Raw genomic sequence first — 26,904 nt, forward strand, 5'->3', positions numbered from 1 at the left:
TGCAGTTAGTCAACTGGCAGTCTTACCCAGCTGTGTTCTCCAAATACACATCAAATTCCATGTTACCTTACTTTATGCTGAAAACAGACATAGTGAACTATCAGAGAAAGTCATATGAAATGCACAAGAAGTATCTCAGTTTTCCCTTTCCACATTTTTGACAGTCTAAAAGCACAGAATACTACAATATTGATGCAGCAAAATAAAAAATAAGAAATAAAGCTCAGCCGCATGAACTATAATTTGAGGTATGGTTAGGTAATCTACCTCTTCTGATTTACTACAATGGTTTTAAGTATTATAAACAAATATGACCTGCCAGACATTAAGCTGGACTTACAGACTGTGACTTACAATTTTTACACATGCAAAGTCCCTTGTTTTTTTTTCTACAGGTGAGAAAGTTCAAGGAGTCCTGCGCCTCCCATCTCTCATTTACATTTTATGCTTCAAGAACAGGACAAGACATCCCTAAGCATCTATTGCTGAGTAACACGGTAGATGGATATGTTACAGATCGTGAATTAACAGGGTCAAAAAGTGGTCTAACTCCCTTAGACTTTGGAGCAATTGCTTTCACAGACACTTAAACTATTAGGAAATGATGTAAGACAGCTTAGTTCAACTTTAGAAATGCCTAGTACTTCAAAATGTTCTCATACCTTTTATTCCACAAGAGGTGACTGTAGTATTAGCAATGGTATAATCAACTGTTTAGGTCATGCACAGTGAAATTTTCCAACTTATTCTCTTTTTCATATTTGTATTGAAATGACTAAGAGCTGTTTCGGTTTGCTTTACAACATATTTCTCTGTCAAAGATAAAATCCTGACCTGTGCCAGTTTGCAGTCTATCTGTGCCAAAACCGAAAATCTAGGCCTGGAAAGAAAAAGAAAATGCCTTTGCTAAATGTGAACTGAATTGTGAGGTATGTACTTTGCTGTCTTACAGAATCTCAGATTGTAAAATGAGATCATCTCTGGCCTCAGGCTTGGATTCTAAAGCTTATGCACACACAGGACTTCATGAACTTCTACAGTCTCATCAAAATCAATAGGAGTATTCATGAGATGAAACATATTTACATTCTTAGCTCCTTTCAAAGTCAGTGCTTTTATTATTTGGATTCAGGGTCAAAGTTTTCAGTGACCAACTATGTCAGTAGCTCACTCAAAGAGTAACAGACAATTTATGCCTGTCGTGCTGTGTTACAAAACAAAATACCTTCTTCCTCTCACCCTCACTTCCTCTTCTGTGTGCTTTGAAAATGTCAGCAGCCTGTTACACCAAATCAACATGCAATTGGTTTATGAAAATTGCTAGTTTGCTTAAATCAACATTCAGCAAGTAGAGATTTTTTCTATTGTTATGACATTGTTTTGTGACTACTGAACTGCAAAAATATCATGGATTTTATATGTAAACCATGCAAAAGCACAGAATAATAATAAGAAAGAGCTAGCACAATGAAGACATCTAAGGCTCAGAGTACAGAAAGACATCTAAGAACCTCAATTCACTGAGCAAGAGAAAGAGGATGTAGAACAGAGAATGTCAGGACCATTAGTGACAATGCACAAAGATCATCCTATCCTGGTCTTTGCAAAAGAGTCAGCAACAAGATGCTGCAACTAGGCAGAGCAAAATCAGAAACATCTTGTGGATCTCTCCTTAGAGAGTCAGCACTAGCAGAACAGTTAAAGAAGCACCAGTGAGATGGCAGCATCTATTTTCTAATTTCCTAGAGATTAAAAGAAGGCTGTCTCTCTTTCTTATCTCTTCTGTATCAAGAACTTGATAGCCTAGTGCTCCTGACTTCTTCAGCTAGAAGTTTCAAATGAAAGAGAAGGAATATATGAGCACCAGTCACTTTATTTTTTTGAGAACTTATTCTAGTTGAGACCTCCCAGGGTTCCAGGTCCAGCTCTGGACTGAAAGGTGGCTGTTGATACTGGAAGAAGGGGTTCTAAACACTCTCTTAACTACAAGTAATATGTTTATAATAATCTAGTCTTTACAACATCAAATTAATAAGTCCAGGTGTAGGCTATTTCACAAAATGTAGCAAAAGCCTTGCATGGGTAGTCAGTATGGTGTCTTCATCACAAGTAAACTTCTGATCTTCTCAGTTCTGAAAATTGTGAAATAAAAATCCATGATTTTGTGCAACCAACCCAGTAGCTCCATATTTCCTTCATAAAGGACTATCTTTCAGTCACCCTTAGAGGGTGTCTGAGTCTGCATACATACATTTGATATTGTACAGTAAAAGTAATAAAGCCTGATCCACTGTCTGCAAAATTAAAGTATGTTCCAAATTCAGTAAAGGATTTCTTGTATCAAACTCCCTGTCAACTATTTCCCTATCACTAGCCTATCTTTCCGCACATTCTTTTAAAAAGATCATTAATTTCTTCACTTAAAAACAAAATCTCTGAAAAGTAGGGGGGTTTAAATTTTAAGTGATTTTGAAACATTTAGTGTTTGCCTGTGTTGAGTCTTTCAGCTGCTAAACAAATTCTCTACAAGTCCCAAAACACATAAAAGTTCCTGTTAAAAAGGTAAATAAATTTACTAGTACTTCCTTTGCAGCACAGGAAAATGTTTACATGTTTCCAACAGTAAGATTCCTAGTGCATTTGCTCTGCCAGAGTAAGTAAGAGAAGTCTACACTAAATCAAGAATGTTACTCTTAATTCTCAAGATCTAAATGGAAGGTTAATCTTTCTCACTAGGCTTTAAAGATTGACTCAAAGTTGGATCCTAAGACCTTTAAAAAAATCTTCAAATACAAAGCTCTAGCAACTGATATTATGTATTGATATTATATTGCTGTCATATAATCATTTGCTACTGTATACCATGAATTTCTGTTCTTGGCAGTGGAAGAAAGTGTTCCCTTAAAAATCTCTGCATTCCTGCCTTCTTTTTTTTTTTTTTTAAGATGAAATATACTACACAAAACTAGTCTTTCATACTTACAGTACTTTTAGTGTAAAAGAGCAAAAAAAGATAAAAAGAAGATGATTTACGTAATGCTATTTACAATTTCGCTATTTCATATAGATCTGCTTAGTACTGGATATAGCTTGCTCACTATTTCACTAAATTATTCATTAAGGATTTTGTCATTTAATCCTTAAAGACCAAAGAAAAATACAGCTATTAGAGGATTATTCATTTTTTTTTAAGTTACTTCCCTTACTTGGACTAATTCCTTTTACAGGTAAAAACCACAGGTATGTGTATTTGTATGCTTAATGAAACCAGGATAAGATTATCCCTACTAAACTGTGTAAGTAGCAAATAAGAAATACTGTATATTTTGATGAGCTTTCCCCTCAAAAAACCCAGAGGAATATTCACCAGGTTAGTATGTGCAATATACTTAACATTAGCAAAATTTTAGATTCTGATGATCCCAAATACATCTAAGAAAACTGCTACACTTGTGTTAAGCTCAGTCCTTTAGGAAAGGTGAATCCGAAAATATGTGTTATAAGAGCATCTGAATGGAGTGAGCACAAAGCATTTCAGAATATGGAATGAGGTTGCAATTTACATCTTGCAAGATACAAAACATTTTTCTACATGTGGTATAAATCCATTTTTCAGCTTTTATCAAATCCTAGTTTTCAATTAAAACTTTGTATATCTTCTCTAAGCTCCAAAATCTTCATTTCGATTAACTGACTTTTCAGATAAAACTGCATTTACTTTTCACTGGTTTACATATACTATAAGCTAACTATTAAAATATTTGCAACTACCATTACTCAACTGAATTTTCTTATATAGGTTTTGTTTTGGTTTTCATTACGTGTTTTTAAGTTTTCTTTGCAGACCTGTGCTACACGCTTTTCAGTCCCATTCCTCCATCTCCCAGACAGCAGCATTCCCAGTGAGTAAAAAGAAGAGTATGCAACCATTATTGTCATGGCTGTTTACTTTCACATAAATACTAGAAGTTCTTAATTCGTTATTCTGGTTTGTTAAACTCTGTTGGTGAAAAGTTGATGAAGTACTATCTCTCAAATAGAGTCCATAGAATTTATTTGAGCAGTTCACTTAATTTAACCTGAGAAGGAACATAAATAAAATACTGTATCTCAGTTAAACGGTGCCAAAGTCCTGCAGCCTATTACGCATAAGAAAGTGAGGAACAGCACTTTGTTGCTGGCATTACTTTGCCATGTTATTTACTTTTCTCCATTCTGCAGGCAGGAAAGACATTCTATCAATAATCTGTTTTACTTAGAAGCTGTCCTGGGTTCAGCAGTAGCAGTCATTTTTCTCCTTCTTGGTAGCTGGTGCGGTGCAGTGTTTTGACTTTTGGCTTGGGAACAGAGCTGATAGCGATGTTTTGGTTTGGCCAAGGACTTTATGAGCCTCATGCTCTGCCAGGGAGGAGGGGAAGCCGGGAGGAAGCAGAGACAGGACACCTGACCCAAACTGACCAAAGAAGTATTCCATACCACAGCACGTCATGCCCAGGATGTAACTGGGAGTTAGCCGGAAGGGCTGGGAGACTGCAGGGTTGGAGGAGGTATCGGTCGGTGCTTGGTCGGGCTGAGGGGGGCAAGTTATCAGTCGGCTGGTGGTGAGGTGTTGTATTCTGTTCCCTTGTTATTTCCTTTATCATTATTATCATTCGTGGTAGCAGTAGTGATTTGTGTTATACCTTAGTTACTAAACTGTTCTTATCTCAACCCGTGGGAGTTGCATTCTTTTCCATTCTCCTCTCCGTCCCTCTGGGAGTAGGGGGAGGGAAAGAAGGGGGGGAGTGAGTGAACAAGTTACCTGACTGGGTTTAAACCATGACAGAAGCCTTCCATGGTCCTCCACCCCTTAGAAGTCTACAATGTTACTCTGCAATATGACATAAAGAAAAAGAAAGATTCAGTCTTCAGACAAGAATAGATCTAAGTGTGATGGTGCACTACTGCCTGAAGAGCTGCATCCACCCAGGGCTTTTGACTGACAGCAGCTGTGGGTGGAGAAGCTGTGCAGCTACAGACTAGAGCTATATGTGGCCTGACTCAAGCTTTTTCTATCCACATCTGTCAATTTGAATGTATTCAATATTAAAATAACACAAGTCTGGAAGAGAATAGGTCTGACTCTATGCTATATTGGGAGTATTGTAACCGCAGTTAATTCTGAGTGAGGAGGCAGTAGCCAGACAGTAATGCTCAAGGGGAACACTGACACAGTGCCTTCCAGCTAGCTCCAAACAGAACTTCTACTACTGTCTGCTTATGTGTAGGGGATATGTACACAATATGCATGCTGAAGTGTAATACGTTGCCAGGGAGAGGATTAAATAGGAAGAGGTGAGAGAAGTTGACACACCTTGGAGATGGAGATGAGAAGGACAGAATGAATTTGTTTCCCCAGAATCCAAAATGACAGCTGAAGTAACACCTAAATCTCATTGCATTAGGTACCATATGCATACCAAGCAAGGAATTCAATACAGTCCTGGCACCTTAATTTTCAAGGTACTTGCAGATATCACTGAATATCTTGAGTTGGAAGGGACCCATAAGGATCATCATGTCCAACTGCCTGTTCCCTTATGTAGGTGAACTCTTCTTAAGAACGCATTCCCCATTCTAAATGTTTTTTAAGAATCTGATTTTGATCTTTAGACCCAGTTTTAGCTGTATAGAAGTTTTTGAAGCTACACAAACTTCAGAGGCTAAATGCTCTTAAGTCTTGTGAGTCTTATGAATGATGAAACTCTGTTCAAGGAACAGAAAAAGTACTATGCAACTTTCCTGAAAAACTACACCTAACCAAGCCTAAAATAACCACAGCTCAATACTGTCTGTGAAAAATAGTCGGTCAGTGCCAAGCTTAAGAGGCTTGACAAAACCTCGTATTAATAAAGGTGAGCAATAAATAAAGCAATAGGCTCAGTTAAATTGACACTAGTGCTAGATATAAGGGTAAAAGAGTTGCTGATGTTTTGAGGAAAAAAATAGTTCACTGCAAAAATAGAGAAAATGCCAAATTAACAGTATTAAGAGTAATCACGACTGAGGAGAGAACAAAGCAGATATAGAGTATTTTTACAGATAGATACACTTGACTTGGGTGATCATACTGTATTTTGAATGTCTCATGTCTTACTGAAATTACTTGGGTTTAAGCATATAATTACAACCAGTTTCATAATTAACAAAAATTTATTAGATCAATGCAAGTTTGTGTATGTTTAATCTCTCCAATAGTCTGCCCAGAAAACAGAATTAGGTTTGGGAAGTATGCTTAATATTATCTCAAAACCAAAACAAGTTATCTTAGAAGGTTGTATAATAGGAAATCCTTTTTAATTAATTGTCAAGGCTTCTGGCTACCTATAGAAGACACTGAACGTAAATTAGTTTAAGCCATGAAACAAAAGACAGTATCTTTTCTTAAGCATTAACACTGGACAACTGTGGAAGAAATTGTGGCACAACCAGACAATCAAAAACTTCACATATAGCAAAGACTTGGTTGGCAAGTAAAATTTAGCAGGTACATGGCCAGGAAGCATCTTACAAATCTGTGTGGGAATATTTTACAGTTAGGTGGCTATGACAAATTAAAAAGTAACACATTAAACCTTTGGAAACAGTTTTTCTTTATGTCTACCTAAAAGCCTAGAATGACGAAATCAGTAGGATCTCAGTAAAACAGAAATTTTATTTACAGAAAAGAGACACCACCTCCTACACACACTTTAATGTAACATTTGTAATTTCTAATGTCAAACTGAAAACAAAGCAAATGAGCAGCTCCTCTGAACTGACTGCAGTCTTGTCCGGTGTTCCACCGGCATGCAACATGAGCATGTATAAAGCACACAGAATCTCATAGATTTTACAACCAAGGCAAAAGGGGATGCAAGTCACTGTTACAATATCAAGTGCATATGTTCTTTAGAAATGTAAAGCAAATAACCTAATGGAAAGTTTCTCAAGCTGTGATATGAATAAACATTGCCAAGACAATAGAACTTGTTACAGTGTACTAAGTATTCTTGAAAATTAAGACATGTCCATCTCCATACTCAGTGTATTGCAAAACACCTTGGCCTAGTTCCCCATTATATGACTTCAAAAATGAGCCTTGAAGGTTTTTTTGTTGTTTTTTTTTTTTTTTTTGGGGGGGGGGGGGGGGGTGTTCAGATTTCTGAGGAGAAGAAACCTGATAGAATTCATCAGGACCAACTGCAAAATACTATATTCAAGCAGAAATCATCAGCTGCATAATTATAGAATAAGGAACAATATACTAGGCTGCAGCTGTTCAGGAAAAAGAGAAGTAATAAATGGTAGCAAGACATAAGATCAGTTGAAGTCAACATTGCCACAGTGTTCTAACCAAGACAGAAGCTACACTGGGAAAATAAACAGGACCTTATCTCAATAAATCCTCAGGTATAATACTGTGAATATTTCTGTATGCTAAACTTTCAGTAAGATAAACTTATTTGAAAATAGAATTAATGTTTCCCATAACAGCAACTAAGAAAAAAAAGAATCAATGGCGTAGCCTTTCTCAGTGAAGACACTGGTGGACATGCATCAGATAATATGATGATAGTATTGAAATATGTGAAAGGTTGCTGAAGAGACAAATGGAAGAAAACAGATAGTGAGTGCACTAAGACAGGTGATACAGACCTGCAGGTTCTGGAACCCAAAACTTCTTTTTGTCAAAATACTTCTAGCAATTGACAAACCATTGTGCAAACTGATTTTCTTACCAGGTTAAAAAAAAAAAACAGTGATAAATACTTGTAAAAAAATGATCCCCCAGTATTTCATATCAGCTTAAAAGACAAGTATTGTCTTACTTTTTTGTCCATTATGAAGAACCTTTTAAGGAGCATAACTCAGTGCTTATTCTCTGGTGTCATTTATGGCCACAGAAAATTCTTGATAGCTGCCAACTGATAAATAATTTTTCAGAACAGTGTCATCGTAAGTGCTAAGGACTCTTGAAACTCCTGTGGTTCCAAGCAAGTATTACTGGAAAAAAAAAACAAAAAAACAAAAAACCAAATACAACCCTGAGTTTTCAATTTAAAATAATTAAATTATATTTCATACAGAGAGAAATATAATACTCTACCACACCACCAAGTTTTGATTGGTAAGGTGCTGGAAGCCTTAAGTAAAGTAGTTGTGATTTCAAATGAAATACAACTGCACAAATATCAGTTGTATTGATAACTCAGCTTTGAACATCTAGCTGAACAGTTTGTTCTTTTGTAGCTTTCAAAACTAAAAATTAGAAAAACTCTGCATAAGGTGCCTGAAGCTTTTCTTCTGAAAAAGAAAATGCAAAGACTCATAAATTAAGCACTTTTTTCTTAATCGTTCATGGTCTAACATTATTTCTCATTCAAACACAAAAAATGAGCAAGTAGAACATCTCACAGCTGTTACAATGAAGAATAGCTAATCAGAACCTAATATGCTGTCATTAGCAAAAAAGATAGAAAAAGCCAGTGTAAATATTTGTTCAGCAAATCACTGCACTTGACATAATGAGACATTCAAAACACCGCAGCAGAGGTAATTGTGCAAAAGCTGTTATTTGCTTAATGTTTTGTCTAGTCTACACTCCCTCTCCCAAGAAAGTGACTGCTCCTATATTTCATAGAGCTGTTAGGAGAATGCTGTAAAATACCTCAAGACAAAATTTTTTAGATGTCTCATTTATGAGTTTGCTCATGGAAATGTAGTATTTCTGTCTTAGTTACTGCAGTATTTACAAATGCTTGGAATAGTAAAACAGCTGCATTTGATACAAGTATCTTTCATACAATGCAAGCAAGAAATTGAGTACATTATGTGAACAGAAGAATATTTATTCCTGTGACAAGTTATTTACTTTTGAATAGAATCATAGAATAGTTTGGATTGGAAAGGACCTTAAGATCGTCCAGTTCCACCCCCCCGTCACAGGCAGGGACGCCTTACACTAGCCCCTGTAGCCCAAGGCTCCGTCCAAGAAACTGCCAGTGGTTGTTTCTTTCTAACTATGATGCTAAGTTGTTTCCTTTCATCATCATTCCTGATGTATAACACTATAAAAATCTACCTGTTTACACATTTTTTCCTACATAGGAAGTAAAATCTTTTCATACAAACCTAAATTTTTTATATAGTTAAGTGGAGAACTGAAGAATAAATTTAGTTGATGTAAAATTATAAGGAGCTTATGGAGGCTGATGCAAAAGACACTTCTTGATGAAACCCATAATATTTTCACCTTATGCAGAGACTTCAGTTTGCAGTTTGCTTTTATTACGTTTTACTGTTACTAAAACCTGCAATTTTTGCAAATTGTAAATAGTATATATTCAATGCTTTTGTGTCTGATGAACATCCCTCCCCCCTGTTTCACGAGAAATTATTGAGGCTAAAAAGCCTTAAAAAAAACCCCACAATTTATCAAATAGGCAGAATTCTAACTTTACCTCGTCAAAGTTTTTTATTACAAGAATACTGTTGTTTGTAAATTTATTCCACTGAGAGAGTCTCTGGCATGTCACATTTCTCAAACAAAAGGAACAGAATCAGAGTCATGCAGGTTGGAAGATACCTCCAGATGTTATATTCTCCAAGCCTTTTCGGAAAGCAGGTCCAGTTAGAACAGGCGGCTTAGGGCCATATTGAGTTCTGAAGATCACACAAACTCCTGAGGCACCTCTTCCAGTATTTGAACATCCTCATGGTAAAAAAACAATCTCCTTACATCAAGCAGGCATTTTCCACATTGCAGCCTGTGTTTGTGGCCTCTCATCCTTCTACTGTGAACCTCCACAAAGACTCTGACCCCATCTTCAGCATGTCCTCCCCACGGGTAATTGTAGTCAGACTTAAAATTTCCTCTCTGCCTTTTCTTCTTGAAACTAGACAAGCCCATTCATCTCAGTCTCTACTTTCACGTCATGTGTTCAATCCCCCTAACCATCTCAGTTGCCTTGTGTTTCAAACACTCCAGAACATCACTGGATTGTACTGGTGAGTCCAAAACCAAACACACCATCCCAGATGGGGTGTCACCTGTGACAGAGATGTGTACATGAAGCTCAGGAAATAACGCAGACTATGACTGACCACAGCCGTTGAGTGAATGTGTGGCCCAGGACACCAAGGAGTATTAAAACTAGACAACTAGCAGAAGAACTTCAAACACAGCAACAAGCTTGAGGTGGCTTCAACTCACAGATTCCTTCCTGGTTAGTGGAGATGCCCAGCGTTGTGACAATGAACATGTTACAGAGGCTGGTAAGGGGAATCACATTGGCATTTAATTTTGTATTGCAATTGCTCTATTTCTCTAAGTATGAACTTATATTTTTTGTGTTTTCACTACATTTTGTATCACTCTGCTAAATCAGAAATTATGTGTAACATTGACTATATTTAAATAAGTAAATTTGATATTAAGCTTTACACCCTTCATGCATATGAATATCTAAAAGAACCCAGTCAGAGAGTATTAGACTCTAACACTGCCTTTCACTTGAACCCAATGCTGCACCACCCTAATGGCAGGCAATTAACAGGAAGAACAGATTGTGTAAATCACGAAATTCAGCTAGGTCACAGACTGACTGGTTGTTCATGCCTTTACCGGCTTCAGTTACTGACTCGCTTGACCTTTAGCTAACAATTTAATTGTAGAGGCAGTCAATTAGAGTCTGGTTTTGAAAACTTCCATCAAGGAGCAGCAAGAGTGGGGCTGCGCTCCAAGAGAAGATGAGGCAGGAACCAACAGTGACAGCACAGGAAGTGCCTTCACCGCTGGGGCACTGTCCTGCAGCACCTGAGCACGATAAGCAGCGACTGATGGTGACAGCAACATGTTCCAATGACAGCCCTGTGACCTTCAGGCAAAAGCAATGTTATCAAGTCAGGAATGAGGACAATCCTTGAAAGCTCAATGACTGTCCAAAGACAGCTTGAGACAGAGCCAGACCCTGACACAACCACAGCACAAGCTAAGTCCAGCACAGAAGACAGAGACAGCCGTCCTTTGCTCAACATAAAATATAGGTGTTCCATCTTCTGAATAGAACATTCTTGGCACAATAAAACACATTATAGCTAGCCTTATTATCCTTGGCATTTCTCACAGTTTGAGCACACCTACAGATTAAACTAACACAGGTTTTAGATATAATTAGTGACAGAATATTGACTTCATATCTAAGAGAGCAAGAAGTCAGCTAATACCAGTAGCAGCATCACTTGCAAAGGGTGCTGAAGGGAGCCTGTGTTTAGCTCTTTCAATCAGATTTGTACACGACTTAGATTTCAGTTTTGTAACACATTTTTATGAAGATCCTTATTATTCCACAAAGTGCCACTGAAATAGATGAGGCTCAGCCCTGCAATCTATGCAGAGTTCAAGTCTTCTCCTTTTGCCACAGGGAACAAAACCAGTCACACAGGGTTGAGAAATTGCACTACTGTTGGTAAATACAAAAGGTATTGTCAGACCCTTTTTATTTAGAGATGGAAAACCTTTCATGTTCACAGTTCTTTTTAATCAAACATTTTTTTTTATCTAAAACGAAGTGGAGAAGAGGAAAACGTTCTCTTGTTAGCAGTTACAAGTTAAACGCAGCTTGAAAAACCATACCTGTTGTTTCATTCAAGAAAGTAAATTTTTAGTTCATGGGAAAGAAATAACAGCAGACAATACAATGCCAGAGTAGGGATGGAGCAATAAAAGACAAGAGATTAAAGAAAAACTCAAAGCGCCTACAAAAGGATAGGTTTAACAATGAAATTCTGTGACAGAACAATGTGGAGATCTTGTCCTCAGAGCCAACACACCACAAAATCATGAGAGAGCTCATGGAACCAGGCTCAGCTCTTACAAAAAGCTGCAAGAACAACCTTTTCAAAAACACATCTCCAGTCTTATGAAACAGAAAGTGTAACTGAAAGTCATCCTGCTGTGTCCTCATATGCTACATCCTGTCTTTTATTCCCACAGATGACTGGATTGCCAGAAGATTCTCCTTTTTTTCCATAGCCTGACCATGCCAAGACCTACTCTTCAGATCAGTATCTCTCTCACAACTAGTTATGTTGTGGGCTTTCAATCAGACATGCCAGCCTGTTCTGCATGTAGCATATACACAGTTAAAGCAGCTTCCTCACCTACTTGCCCAGCATTAAAGCCTTTCTTGTAAACACCTGCAAGCAAAACTTAAATGTTAGGCCATGCATAGCAGTGTATAGCATTATGGAGAAAGAAGACAAAGAAATCTCAGCTACAGACCTGTAGTGGAAGATAACATTGTAAGCTATAAGGCATATGGTTTCTGCTCTGTTCTCTAAACAACAAATTATAAGAAATATTTGTGTTGGTTTTCTTTAGCCAAAAATAACTTACTGATTTGAAGTTACTTATCAAATACAGAGTAAACCCAGACATAATAAAAATTTCTTTACACCTTTTTTCCCGAAAATAAGTAATTTTTAGTATTACTTTATGTTATTCAGTATTCTATCTAAAGAAATACATGGAGCAATAGCGTCATTATGCAGTCAAAGCAGGCACGTTCTTTCCTTTTAGGTGTGTTTTATTGAAATGGAATAGGCTTGGTTTTGAGTTGCAAAAGTCACCTCTAGTCAAATGAAATCAATGAAGTATCACAACTTACTCTAGCTAAGGAATCCACTTCAAAGCCTGTTTATAGTAAGAAAGATTTTTAAAAACCAAGATTTTGTAGTTGCAGTAATTCTGCAATAACAGTAACAATTACTGAGTAGGACTGGCAATCAGCCATCGCTAAACAATGAGTGAATTAAGCAACAGCAAAAAAGATCAATCTATATCCTTTGATGTACTTAATACAGCCATTACTAAACCAGTTCACATTAGGAAATTTTACATATTTTTCTCTCTTTCAGATTTTTTAAATATATATAAAAAGGACATGGATATCCTATTTAACTTAAATGCTTCTATGATTCTATGTAGATTGACACTATTTCTGTGTATTAACAGACTTCTTCCTAAATCCAAGTGGTTTCATGCATGTTTTATCCTCAATTAACGTATCAAACAGGATTATTTTTTTTTCTTTCTGCACCACACCTTGAATACAGCACATTTTTCATACCAAGGGCTATATCTACACTGTAGCAACTAATACATCAGGCTAAATGTATCGTGTCTGAGTTGCATACCCACATCAAACTGAAGCTAACTTTTCAGCTATACTATCATGGTTTGACTTCGCCAAGACATGTTGCACACAAAGACTGAAGTAATTTGGAACTGAAACTTTGTGCCCCTATACAGTTGAGCTTTTGCTGTTTCTCTTCTGAAATGGAATCATGACTTCTGCACAGCTGTTAATTAGCAGTAGTTCATAATTTGGAGGCTATATCCACTTCAATATTTGGTATTGGTACGTATTTGTGAGAGGTGAAAACTAACTGAATTGCAAGACCTTTAGAACCTCTCAACAACAACAACAAAAAAGACATTTTTGAAAAATACCTAGATTTATTGAATTTTATTTCAGTAGTTGAACTTATCCTAAGCGTTGCACCAAAGACCCGTGAGGCAGAGTATCTATCAAAGTCTTATTTCTAACTGTGGGAGGATTTCCTTAGTTCAGGCACTGAGGAAAACAGCCACAAGGCAACCCACTAATGAGCATCTGAACATCTGGCTAGAGGCAGAGCTGGTGAGCTGTTAACATGGATGGGTCTGAAAAAGGTACTGAGTGACTCCAGAACTTCTGCCAGCTTATTGGCACACAAGGCACGCATTATAGAATGAGTTCCCAGGATTTTCTGCTATGTCAAAAGCAGCAGAGTAGCCCTGGATTAGAAAAAGTAAAAGGTAACTTAAAGTTGCCTTCACTGTTTGCCTTCAGCTTCAAGGATGTCTTGCTACATTACAGTAGCAGCAAGTCATTTAGACAGCCACACAAAAGAGCATCTGATGTAAAATAACCCTTGAATATTATAGAAAGTCTTCTCTTGGAATTAGAATGTTTAAACTGAGCTGCCATGATCAGTTGGTGCAAAAAAAAAAAAAATTTAATTTGTTCTTCAGAACGTTTTGAAATTAAATTAGTAAAATCTGTGTTTGTGACAATTGAAGTAAGTGAAGCAATAGTAAAATTTTAAGAAGAGGTATTAAATAGAAGTAAATTCTATTTGTTACCAATTTATCTTGCAATACTGACTGAAATCAGTAGAATAATTCTATTGGTTTTATTTAAAGTATTGTTCCTGTCTGTTTCAGAAGTCCTCTTTCTACAGAAGCTACATAAGCTGTTTCTTGTAATGGAATTCCCCCACCCAAATTTTTTTTTTTTGGATTCTTTTTTTTTTTCCTGGTCTAGTCTGTGTTTTCAAAACTAATTTAGCACAAGAGAAAACCTGGAGTGAGTGGATTCATGATGTCAAGAAAGGTGATCCATGGAAAAGAGAGAGAATTTCATGTTTTCTCAGAGTCAGAGTTGCAACTGGTGTCCAGGTGGAGTGGGATTGTTTTCTGACTTGCCTTGCACAGTTTAAGGCATGAATTGCGCCTTTTGTTACTTTGTCCTCTGACTTCCATCAGCCACTTCTAAGGTAGCCAGACTTAGCAAATTTTTATACTGTTCTTTATTTCTAGTCCCTAAGAAAGACCTTTTGTCATGGTCTTTCCATTCTTTTCACAAATTAAAAAAAACATAATGAAGAACATACAAGAAAGTACTAAGTTACAATGTATGCTATACACCTAGCTGAAAATAATGAAGTGAGAATTTGCCTTTTACGTATTTCTTATAAGTTGGTGCCAGTACATGCTATTACTAAAAAATAAAAAATAATTAAAAAAATACAGCTTTCTGGGTGTTATAAATTTATAAATTACAATGCTTAAATTAACAGGGAACAAAGAAAAGAAAAAGGAATCCCCAAGAAACTTGAAACTCTGAAAATGCTATTGAATATAGTCACTATAAACCAAATATCTTACCATGAAATAACTTCATTATTATAGATACACTTGAAACAGAACTTATATTTTCACCTCCACATAATACGAATTAAATGAGATGTTCTGTACAGAAACTGCAGTATATCCATTCTGCCTTATTTTGAGGGCAGATAAGAATTTAAAGTTTCTTCCCCCCCCCCCCCCCCCAATCTAGTGTCAGGCAGCATGGAGCAGAATAAAAAAGGTGAAGAGTTTTTTTAAAATAAATTTATCCAGCATTTATCCGTATTTCACACTATCCCCCTGCATAGTTTCCAGACAAATACATGTGCAAGGGCAGAACCACTTAGAATCTCCCTTGCAGCACTGAAATGTAATATTTTGTGAATAGCCTAAATACTTCAACAAATAGTAAGGAAGCTTTCTTCTCTCAAGCCTAAGGTACGTGCCAAAAAATGTACTGGGATGAATTACAGCTAAAACAAAGAGGGCATGAGTAGATTGAGGCAAAGGTCTTAAGCTATAACAGAAGCCATCAGTGGGAAACAGAAGAGTGCTGAAAGCTGTACTTGCAGTACAAAGTACCTGGGTATTAAAAAGGAAGTGAAGGAAATATTTGTTTAATGAGACCAGAATAAGGAGCATAAAAAGGTAGGGAAGGACTATCAGTGAATAATTAAATGAGAAATTTTAGGGAAAGCTTGTATTGAACTGGGGAAAAGGGAAATGTGTCAAATATGCAAGTGTTCAAACTAGCCTATGTGAGTACATAAAAAAATCGTCAAGAAGTTGGAGGAGGTGGAATGAAACTTCCAAAGCTTGGAAATTACAGGGATGAGGAAAATGAGCCTTGGCTAAAAACTACAGAGAAGAAGAGGTGGGATGGAAACCATTTGGAAAAAGAGTGCACCAAGGTAAAATAACAGAAAGCTTATATTCATCAACACACCTTCTCTTTCTTGCACTTGAAGCAAAAATAACAAAACAAAAAACAACCCAAAACAACAAAACCAACAAACAAATTACCTTGACAACTTCTGTAACTTCATTAATTCAAATGGCAGCAGAATGCGTGTTAGCCCCCTGGCGCAGTGGTAGGGTTCCACATGATGGAGTTTTCAGGTAAGACAGAGAGAAGGACATTGGGAGGAAGAAAAACTGGAAAACACATCCTTTTTAAAATCTGTGTTAAAAATTACAGAGTTAGGATTCCAGCCTTAGTCAGTACTTTTAAAATGCAAGCTATATTTATAACCACAAGTACAGAATTCAACTTCTCCCTGTCATGATTTTCTTCTCTGTGAAAGGCATACAGGAAAAAAAGCCATTAGACTAAATCATTCAGTCTTTTCCTATTTGCTTCTGTTTCAAGGTATATGGCCTAGCCAATTTAATGTCAGTTACTTTGGAGGTAAGTGGCTGGGTTCATCTGTGCTATTCTCCCTTTTCAATGGCTCCTGGTAGCTCCAAAAGTTCTCATTAAACTATATGCTTACTCAGCTGTTCACCATCTTCACATGACTCTTCTTTATATGTGAAAAAATGTAAATTTTCTCATTCCTTCACCCAGCAAGGTGGCAAAATATGGCACAAGTGCAGCTGAAGCACAAACTGCTGGTAGAAGCAGCTCCCTTCTTGAACATTCTAACTGTGAACATATGGTTTAATATTACTTGCTTGTTACCAATGTGGTCAGAGACAAAAATTATTACAGCTTATTTAGCCTATATATAAGTAGTTGCAACAGAGAATGAACAGAATGAATATCTCAATTTCTCTTAGTAACAATAACATAAGTTCCAGCTGCTTATACTTTAACAGCCAAAGAAACTATTATGACAATTTAATGGGATATTCTACATAATAGAGAAAATGTTCAACTATTAATACTTTTTGCAACTTCTAAGTGAGTTACAAGATACTATTTTCAAGAAGACCACTGGCAGTTTAAAGAATATATCAACTCATTAATGTCCTCCCAGATTTTAATTAATATCTGTGGCTGCATGCTCTGTGTGAACTAGAACTTCCAAATTGCAGTATGAAAAATTGTCTTCATAGCTGAAAAGCTGAATAGGACCATGCAGAGGCTATCTGTATTAAAAAGATCTTTACAACTAGAACAGTGGGGCTTCCTTCAAAAGAATCATTGCCTTTTAGCAAACTTTAATCTATGAAATCTCTTAGGGGGATAACTGGGTGAAATATAATGCTTTTGATATACTGTGAAAACAGGTTAATGATCTAATGATTTCTCTCAGCTTTAAAATCTATTTCCTCTGACAATAACTCAATGTAGCATGAAGAGCACCCTTGACTGCGCAGTCTGACTCTCACAGTCATTAGTGTACTGTGGATCAATGGAATGATTGAAAAAAGATAAAAATAATGTCTCAAACATTCATGAGCACTGGGTTGGAGACAAACATTGGCCCTGAAGGGTAAGGGTGATTTTCCAAAATGCTTCAAAGAGACAAGAGCCTACTAGACAGGCACGGTGGAGGCAGTGACTTCATACACACCTGGTGTGAGGCATTCAGCGCATGCTAACAGCAGTGCATTGCTCTCAACCAGCACTTGCCTGACCAGTACACTTTTTATTTAGCATCAACATTGTTAATTCCTAGAATAGACACCAGAAAAAGACTTCCTTAAAATTTATTCATCCCAAAGAATTATCATGTTAGAGGAGTCTTATTCACCTCATTCCTAACAGCCAAGGCTAAGCTAGTTAATGAATCTTCTGTTTGCCAACCACAGATGTGCAGACTGATGAGTAGTCAATTACTTGTTTTTAGGAGGATTTCTTCCTTTGTCTTAAAATTAAACCAACATTACTAACAGGAATATAATTAACATCTTTGTTGGCAAGACGGACAGTGGGATCTAGCACACCCTCAGCAAGTTTGCTGGTAACACCAAGATGTGTGGTACAATCAACACACAGAAGGGTAGGGATGCCATCCAGAAGGACCTGGACAGGCTCGAGAGATGGGCCAGTGGAAACCTCATGAAGTTCAAGAAAGCTAAGGTCCTGTACCTGGGTCAGGACAATCCCAAGCACAAATACAGGCTGGGTGGAGACTGGACTGAGAGCAGCCCTGAGGAGAAGGACTTGGAGGTGTTGGTTGATGAAAAGCTCAATATAACCTGGCAGTGTGCACTCACAGCCCAGAAACCAACCATATACTGGGCTACATCAAAAAGAGCATGGCCACCAGGTCAAGAGAGGATATTCTCCCCCTCCACTCTTGTGAAACCCCACCTGCAGTACTGCATTCAGCTCTGGGGCCCGAACATAAGAAGGACATGGAGCTGTTGGACCAAATCCAGAGGAGGCCATGAAGATTATCAGAGAGCTGGACCGCGTATGAAGACAGGCTGAGAGCGTTTGGGTAGCTCAGCCTGCAGAAGACTCCTTGGAGACTTCACAGCAGCCTTCCTGTACCTTAAGCAGGCCTACAGGAAAGCTAGATAGGACTTTTTACAAGAGGCCATAGTGATCACACAAGGGGGAATGGCTTTAAACTGAAAGAGGGTAGATTTAGTTTAGATATGAGGAAGAAATTCTTTCCTGTGAGGGTAGTGAGACACTGGAACAGGTTGCCCAGAGAAGCTGTTGATGCCCCATTCCTAAAGTGTTTAAGGCCAGGATAGATTGGGCTTTGAGAAGATAGGCTGAGGAAGTTGGGGTTGTTCAGCCTGGAGAAGAGAAGGCTGCGTGGAGACCTCATAGCAGCCTTCCAGTATCTGAAGGGGGCCTACAGGGGTGCTGGGGAGGAACTCTTCATTAGGGGCTGTAGTGATAGGACAAGGGGTAACGGGTTAAAACTTAAACAGGGGAAGTTTAGATTGGATATAAGGAGGAAATTTTTTCTTGTTAGGGTGATGAGGCACTGGAATAGGTTTCCCAGGGAAGCTGTGAATGCTCCATTCCTGGCAGTGTTCAAGGCCAGGTTGGATGAGGTCTTGGGTGATATGGTTTAGTGTGAGGTGTCCCTGCCCATGGCATGGGGGTTGGAACTTGATGATCTTAAGGTCCTTTCCAACCCTAACTATTCTATGATTCTATGATTCTATAAGGTGTCCCTGCCCATGGCAGGGGTTTGGAACTGGGTGATCTCTAAGGTTCCTTCCAACCCAACCATTCCATGATTCTATGAATATCTCTGTATTTCATATCTATATATATTATATATATATACAGCATTATAATTGTTCTAATTGTTCTAGAAATCTCTCCTTTGGCACCCGTTACTTCTGATGTGTTACATTGAATTTGACGTCTGAATATTTCTGTATCCTTATATTTCAGCCATCTACCAGTTTATGTAATAACTGAACATCTCTGAATCTATAGGCTCAGGAAGTGATTGTTTCCATTTAACAGGAAAAGGTTATAGGATTCACACAGAACTGAAGCAGGACAAAAACCATGTCAAACTTGGAAGCACAGCAAGAACACTCACTTTACTCCTCAAGATCTTGCTCCTCCCAAGTAGGAAGTTTTGGCTCAGATTTAGAGTGTGGATCTGTGACTCCACCTTTGGGTTTTCTACAAGACACTCGTTGCAGCCTGGTTCTCATGCTGAAAGAAGCTCCTGCCACCAGACATCTGGCAAATAAACATGAGAGGGAACGAAAGGGAAAAAAATTGAAACTAGTGTTCAAGCACCTGTCCTGGAAGAACCTGTCCTAGTTTTTTTCTGTTAAGACATTTAAACCAATAATTCTAATGACTGCACTTTCCTGTTCCAAAATGGTCTATTTCTCAAGTAACCAACCAACAGAAACACCTTAAAGAATATGGAAGAATAGTCAGGTGATTTTTTTAGAGTATATTCAGCAGCTGTACATCAAGCATTAACCTCAATACAAAACTAAAATCTTGATTCATCCCACACATCTGATTTCAGTGACTCCAGCTGAGATGACTAACTACTGTGTTTCTATTATTTTCAGTCTATGGGTAATTTAAGCAGAGTATCATTACGTACAGCTTTGCACAGAGAAGGAAGAAATATAAGACAATCAAGCGATCACAATTCTCATTTCTGAGAAGATCTCAGAAAAAGAGGAAAATCTCAAAAGGTAGTTGCCAACCCCACTCAGAAGAAACAATTTAGCAGATCAAACACTAGGAAGGAAATGAAACAAAGTCAGTGAATGAGATTAATGGAATAGGAATGAATGAAACAAAAGCCAAGGAGTTCCCAGTTGAAATATTTAAAATACGTCTATTATTGGAGGTGGAGGGGAAGGAGGGAGGGAGAAAAGGGGAAGGAAGAAAAGATACTTGTCTGCTAAATATATCTGTGAATAATTTGAGGAAAACATCACAGGTCATTCTCAGGAACTTGTCATTTAAGACTCACTCTTCTGCTTGAACTATTTTTCTCTCAAATTCTGCAGATGGTAATAAGCTCCTAACTACTGTATGAGTAGCCATGTAAAGGAAATACAATTCATGTGGTTAAGAAGGCAGAGTTAAAAGGGGCACTCTCCAGAGAGATTGTTTAATTCAATTGTCAATGTTAAGATATTTAGTACCAACTAAAAAGTCTCTAAAAAATTAAACTAAATGAAGGACTCTGAATTTGTCCTATGTTTGCTCTTTCCTTCCACCTTCATCCTCAAAGAATGTTTTAATTCACACACTTCCTGAGATAAAATAAATACAGAAGAATCTATACAGAGCTTTACTGACATACAAAGACAATGAAAGTGAAAGGCACCTCACAAAGTGATTTTTGGGATTTTTTTTTTTTTTTTTTAAGCAAAGAGATTGCATGCATTAGAAAAACACTGACAAAAAATGTGGGTAATAAAAAATAAACCTCCTCTCATATTTCATGTGTATTCCTACAATGTCTGTTAGTTTTCATTTTGACTGAAAATTATTTTTCCTTTATTAACATTTGTTTTCTTCTGCTTAACTTTCCTGTCTTTTACTGCTTTATTGGCTTGCCAAAGCTGTGAAAACTCTGATTGCATAAACGAAGGTCATCTTTTTCTGATTATTATACTGAAATTATGTGAATTTTCCTAGTTCTGTGGAAGAAATGTCTGCATATACCACAGCAGCTGATATTTGGTAAAATGTACTTGAAATTTTATTTTAGACAAGCAAATTCTATTTGGAAAATAAATTAACTTTCCTGAATCCATGTCAGTTTTGTGTTACAAAGGAAAAGAGCCAAGGCTTTTAATTGTTAGCATCTATTTGTTTCATGTTAAGGTGTTAAGAATTACTGTTGTTTTACTAATAAAATTTTTAGCTGCAGAAGCATTAGTCACAGCTATCTTGAAAGTATTCTTGTTCAAATTCAAATTAAAAAAATATTCTAATTAGAAAAAATCTTAAGAATTTTTAATGGCTGTTATTAAGTTTACTGGGCTGCAAAATTTCATGAATACATTTATTTAAGATGCTAGCTAGCACATCTATCTATATTTGCACCTCAGAAATGCAATTCTGCTTGCTTGAAACCTCAGTTGCTTTGTAAGCTGGTGGAAAACAAAGCCACACTTGCAAAAAAATACTAAAAATAAAATAAAAAGTCAGCTTGTACTATTGTGTTTCTCCAAAGGGCACGACATGGAAATCTTACCACAATAAAATTGTGTCTCATTTATCATGTTTAACCACAGCTCAAACCACCAAAGCAATGTTCTTAATAGAATGTATATAAAACATTAAAGTCCTGTTACACTATATTAGAGCACTATATTAAAATTAAATGTTTATTATAATCAAGAAATATTTTATTGGTTTTTAAAAATAAATGTGATAGCCTATTCCATGATGCATGCGACAGCTAACCCTTGAAAGCTGCTGTAGTCTTTATCCCAACAGATTAGGGTTTTAGACTGTTATGCTGTGTTGATCATCCTTATCACAGTCTTCAGCAAATGCATTGTAAGAACAGGATCTCTAGTGCTTTCATCATCTTCACGGCCCTCCTTTTGACTCTCTTCAATATGTCTGTGTCTTTTAGTATGGTGAGACCAGAAGTGGACAGAGTACTCAGGTATGGCTTGACAAGCACTGAGTAGGATGCTTGCAGAGAATTATTCTACCATGTCTTCTAAAGGAAAACATCTGCAATCCTCTGGCAGTTTCATGAAATGAAATTAATTACTTTTGACCCTATCATCTATTAAAAAATAAAAAAAAAAAGAAAAATAGTTTTGTTTTTTTTTAAATACCAAAAAGCACAAATCCCAGAAACAAAACAAAACTAAGGGTAAAAGTATTCCACAGAGAAAAGATGAATCTGTCATGTGCCGAGTTAACCCTGATACGTAAGAGTATGTCTTACCTCTCAGGACTTGAATGACATAATCATTTCCTTGCTCCTTGAAGCTTTAAGATTATAATATTCCATATCTCACAAAGATCCTATGAAAACTGAGAATCACAGGTTAAGCAAGCAAAAAAGGTAAAATTTATTTTCCCAGTGTACTACCTGTTGGTAAAAGTGACCTTGATTTTGGTACTTTTTTCCCCTTCTAAGTGATACCTAGCTACTAAACTACGCCATACTGAATGATACCCATATGAAGATATACATGCAAACATACCCTTTTTCACAGACTTCAATTGTGCAACCAGCTTCAACACGAGCAACAAGACATTCTGTGACTAAAAAATATCTGAGGATCCTTTTTTTTTCTTTTCTCTAAACAGCTACTGCCTCTAAAATATCCTTCAAGTTTCCTTTACTGCACCTACTGCACCTACAATGCTTCCATCCACCGAGGAATATACTGATATCAAAATGTTCTGTCACAGTGGAGTTTCCTTCAAACTTTGATACTCCTGGGTTTCACACTAGCCAGAAGTGAGTACCAGTGCAGATGTGCAAATTACAGAATGTGATTCTACTTCTAGATCTAATATCACCCAGCAATAAAAACACATAATATATAACTTTTCTCAAAGATTCTTGACTGAAAGGTAGCAAAACTTATATAGTAAAATGATCCCTAGAATGTATTTTACCATTTTTGTATGCCTAAATCTGATCCAGCCTCAAGCTAGTAATATTGATAGAAATGTCTGTTATTTCCAAAAACTAGTCTATTTCATGGAAATTATCTATGTTGCCCTAACGGAATTTTGCATGAATATGAACATTTTTAACACAACCCCTAAATTCTAAAATATGGTTACCAGGGTATCAGCTCTCAAACAAACACCTCTCTGTGGCCTCAGGAGGCAATTATTAGCACCAGCCTATCTTTCACATCCTTCTGAGGTTTAGTGTTAGTGTTATAAGCTGTGGTATTAACCAACGTGTGTCCAAGCAGATCACATTGCTAAAATATAAGGTAGCCTGTGAAACAGGAGAACAATTATGGCTTGCTCTAGAAAGAAATGTGTCAACTTTCGTGCCTCTGTTATTTTTCAAAGTGATGATGTAGAACAGGACCTTGTCATATGTCTGTTTATTCCATGACTTTCCTAATTTTACTATCTGTGGACTGGCAAATCAGAGGATGAATATGAGCTTACTCTGCATACAGGCACACATTGGTCTCTATCCCCCACCCTTTGCTCCTGTTTGCCCTATGTTTTATTCTTCAGCAACTAAAGAGGTATTACTTTTTCCATGTTTACTATTACTTTCTGACATATTAAAAATATGCTGCTTTTAGTATAGCCAGGGGAATTACTTTATTAGGAAGTGGTAGTAACAGCTACAGTAAAATGACAGTGGTGTATTATCCAGGAAAAGGAAAGCATGTAGAGTAGCTGGTCAAATCTAAAGATGCCTGCATGTCTTATAGCAATTATCAATGTGTAGTAAAAGGGAGATCGTGTCAGAACACATGATGTCTTCATGGATTATTGTAGGTTGAATGTACAAAAGCATACTAAAGCTGTAAGGAAGCCGTTTTTTGTCCTATTACTGTAGTTCTGAGCTTTGTACTGAGGTAGCATGGTTTTCTTAATACACAATGTGCTTAAATTACAGCTTTGTAGTGCATTATTTATTCATACTATAGGATGACCCTTCAGATTTTTCTTAGGATTCACAAAAGGCTGATTGCTAAATGAGAAGCAATAGCCTACTGATCTCAAAAGGAGAGGATTCACAGACTTTCAATAAACACATCAAAAGCAAGCTAAATCCACCAGCTAATTAAATAAGTCTCCACAGACGAGCAGAGATGGACTACATTAAAGTAAGTTTCAGAAGATTTTCTCCACTTAGAGCACTCATTTCTTGGATATATTTGTTACCTGAATAAATACAACGTTCTTCAGACTCTACCGTTCAGTTCCATTCATGTTCTGCCTGACTAATGAAAATGCATTCAACAAATGGAGTTAATTATCTTTGCTCGAGACTAACCCTGTGTGTATCCCCAGGAAAGAATATTTCATTCAGTGCCTGGGTAGCACAGAAACAAAGTTTTTAGAATAACTGTTTCTTGATTGATGTCAGAAATATTTTGACAAACCAAAGTGTTAATCCTGTGTATTGCTTTTCAATATGAGGCATCTCAGTTCACCTCTGGATGAAGCTTTGATCCATAGTCTCTTAAATACCCATTAATTCAAACTTAACTTAGTATCATTAAAGTTTCCTGTCTGATCATCTGTCTGATCATCTGTTCTTTTAGAGGAAGCATTCTCAATCAGAAAAATTTTTGGAACACAAGGTTGCCTTTGAGTCAAAGGCTTTGGGTCATGCCTCTGCCTGCTAGCAAAAAGATTTAAAAAGTTGTATTTTTCTTCAACAAAGGATAATACATATACTTAAATGAGTCCAAAAGCTAGACCTTCGAAGAAAATATTGATCATCATTGGTGTGGTGATAATGTTACAAAAATCTTCACATTTAATATCACAGTACTTAAAGAAAGACTTACTGTGTTTTTCAGCACATTTCCTGTATTGTTTTCAGAGAAATGAACACTGCAGAAGTGAAGGAAAATTCCCATGCAATGCCAGTGGGGTTTTTGTTGTTTTTTTTGTTTGTTTTTTTTTCCCTCATCACTCCTTGACCATTTCCTTAAGACCACTTATTCCCATTTGCGAAAAATCTCAGACAGCACTACAAGCACTAAGAGAAAAATTCCAAAGAGTCACAGTCCTGGTTAAACCATGACAAGTCACTTTTCCATTCCATGGCATAAATTCATAAGTCTGATATTTATCAGGAGTACAGATACTTTCTGTTATACTGAATACAGTTCTAGTATACAGTATTTAATGTAAACAGAAGACATGAAATGATTATGAATGTCACATATATTCAGAGATGAACACTAGTAACAAAGTATTTCTACAGATTACAAACCTGTTTTGAATAGAAACGTGTCTGTCTCCTCTTTGTGTAACAGTGGAAAAAGGTAAAAGTAGCTAAGGGAAGAAAGTATTAAAATATTCTTAACATGCCATTTAAACGTAACTGATGCAAACTGACCTTTAAAACTGAGAACAGTAGAATAGTGGAGTAACCCAGTAGCAAAGAGAGAGTGAAAGGCTTGTGTTGCCAGGTTTTGAAATTACTGCAATCCAATGAGATTCCAGCAGAACCTCAACAGACTTCATGAAGCATATATTGGTGAGGAGTACCAGCAGAAGAGACAGAAATGATAGTTATGTTATGCAGCAGTTAGATAGCACACATCCTCATTCCAGAGTATGCCTTAGACATCATTCTGGCTCAAATGGAATTCTTCATCCATTAGATACTGTGGGCTTGACCCAGCTCCTTCTTAAGTGAATGGAAAAAGAAAACCTTTTATTTTAGTGATGTGTTGTTGGTCTCTTAGCTAACAGGCATTTTGGAGGATTGGTCACCACTGACTGTTTTACACACAATACAACAGAACATGAAGGCTGGGTAACACACATTATTTCTTTCAAAGCCATCCTTGCAGTTTTGTTCTCAGTTCTGCTAGTGTATCAATGTGCAATTTTGTGAATAAGATTTATGAAGCATCAATACAGCTTTTATTCGGTCGCATATACTACTGCTCTTCACCTGTATCTATGATGCTATACAAATTTGCTCCAGCTGCAGTTCTAGGTGTACTATTTTGCTGCTCTTCTCTATTGTGTTGAAGTGTCTCTGTTTTATTACCAGACTCAGAATTGGTCATGCAGTTGTATTCAGAAAACAAGAGAGACAGCAGACATCCACAGATCTGTATTCATAATGTACTGAGGGCATAAAAAATCTACGCCAGGAGACTGATGCACTTCATCAAACTGTAGGACTTGAGTTAAAAAACTTTCAGTAGCAGATTTTAGTCAAGTAAATTAAGAAAATATTCACACTGCACATGAAAACACCTGAAATTAGAATGAAATGATGGATGTTTTCTTACTGGAAGAACATAAAAAGTATCAGAATTTGTACAGGAATATTTTCCAGTGCATGTTACAATTACATGATCAAACAACAGAGAGCTAAAAAAAAAAACAAAACAAAACTAAAATGTTTAGCATGTCACACAAAAACTGGCAAAAAGAAATACTAATCCCGTCCTCCCAGATAGTTAAAGTGGCTTGAATTAAGTTAATTTCTATTGGAAAATAATTTTTAAAAGGTGTCAAAATGTGATATGGTAAATTGTATAGCAAACTTCACCTTTTCAGCCCTCAAGACAGCTGTAAAATTCTTATTGCCAATATAACTGGGATGAAATCTCTCCTACATACAATAGCATAGGAAGGACAGAAAAATAGCTCCAATCATATTTTGTTGAACTATGTGAAAATGCCTTCCTTGTTGACTTTGATAAGACCATGCTAATGAACAACATTCTGTCAGACCCAAAGGGGAAAAAAACTCTGTAATACTGCTGTGATAGTGTACTGTTACTGTTTTTCCATTAAATATATTGCAAACTCTTCTTCTGCAATATGAACTTGAAAATTAACTTTCATGTCAGTGGTACTAAATCAG

Source organism: Pezoporus wallicus, unplaced genomic scaffold (assembly GCF_028554395.1).
Source record: "Pezoporus wallicus isolate ANWC-B61680 ecotype Strahan unplaced genomic scaffold, APGP_CSIRO_Pwel_v1 contig_7204, whole genome shotgun sequence".
Classification (NCBI taxonomy): Eukaryota; Metazoa; Chordata; class Aves; order Psittaciformes; family Psittacidae; genus Pezoporus; species Pezoporus wallicus.